Consider the following 1,733-nt stretch of genomic DNA (forward strand, 5'->3'; position numbering starts at 1 on the left):
ATAATTTTTAATTTTATATGAAATAGTCAAACTTTTAAGATTTGTCACAATTGTCTTTAAAGGGTGAAATTAAATTTAAAAAGTTAATGGTAAATTATAATATAGTACCTAAAGTTTTATTTGATTAATAAATAAAAGTTTTGAATATAATCATAATTTAATGTAAATATTTGGTATTTTTAGTTTATTGATTAAATTTTATATTGAAAAATAAAATATATTTTATATTTATTTTCAATTGAAACTTTATGCTAAAAAATATTTTTATTATTTTCAATTAACATCATTATCTTTTTAAATTAAGTCAAACAAATCGATACATCTGAATATAAAATATAAAAATAAATTCATATCTTTTTATAATGTAATTTTGAAAAGAATGTATAATTGAAAATAATATATCTCACATGAATTATAGTATCTATTAAATAAAATATGTATTTTATATATAATTTACTCTAATTAATATGTGTATTTTATTTAATAGATGCTATATTTCATGATAAATCGGGTTTAAACATAAATTTTCATTGATTTTTTACTAAATTTTTGAAAAACCTATTAATAAGTTCAAATTTTAATTGAAAAAAAAATGAGAAAAAAAATCAATGCAAAAAATATGTATGATTCTACAATCCTATTATTCTTTTCACAAAAAAAAAAATCTATGAAAATTTGTGAAAAACTTATATATTTTAACTTTTCACGTAGAACTCATATAAATTATATGAAATTTATATATCTATTTACACCATAATTTAATTTAAATATTTTTTAACCTAAGTTAATTAATAGGTTTGAGATATTAAATTAAATTATCTATTTAATATGAACTCAAACTAGTAAAAGACTAATAAACCTTGAGTATTAATTATTTAGAGCTGGATTAATTAAATAATTACCTATACAAATGAATGGGTATTTAATTAATGGACCATTATAGATTTTAGTATCTCTAAAATATTAGCAAGAGATAATGAGTCAGATGGTGGATGAAGTGGTGTAGTAATAGCATCAAATGAGGAAGTGGTACGCAACAGTGGGCAACTATCTATAGATAAATTTACATATTTTTACGGGAGAAAATTTAGTATAGTAACCGAATCAAGTTGAAAAGCTTGTGCAATTAATTATTTTCCGTTGCAATAAACTTAGGCACAAAGTAACTCTGCCTATAAATAGATGTATTGGGATTCATTTCAACAGACAACCAATCAATCAATCAATACCTGACAGACATAATTTCTTGGCTCAATTTTCCTTTTAGTTCAACATTTTTTTTTATAATTCAACAACTTTATTTATTTTTTAGTGTAGTATCAATTTCAATTCAGCTTTTTTATTTTTGTTTCAAACAATCATTTTCTTATTGTTTTTCAAATATTTCAATTTTTGTAATCAATCTTTTCGGTTTCAATGCAATTCACAACTTTTTTTTTTCATATTTCAGTTTCTGTAAATAAGCTCTTTAATTTTTCAATAAGCTAGATTATAATTTTTTGTAAATATTTACATTTTTAAACAAGTCAATCTTTCAATTTCTTAAAGCCATCATTTACACTTTTTGCTTATATTTATATTTACTTAGCAAATAATTTATTCTTTCAATCAAGCACAAATTTTACTTTTTCTATTCAGATTTCCCTTTTGTCACGACCCAACCTATGGGCTGGACTGGCACTAGGACCTGGGCCAGCATAAAGCCCCCGAGGCCCGTAGTAAGCCTTACTGTT

The sequence above is a fragment of the Hevea brasiliensis genome, chromosome 4, assembly GCF_030052815.1.
Source record: "Hevea brasiliensis isolate MT/VB/25A 57/8 chromosome 4, ASM3005281v1, whole genome shotgun sequence".
NCBI classification, from domain to species: Eukaryota; Viridiplantae; Streptophyta; class Magnoliopsida; order Malpighiales; family Euphorbiaceae; genus Hevea; species Hevea brasiliensis.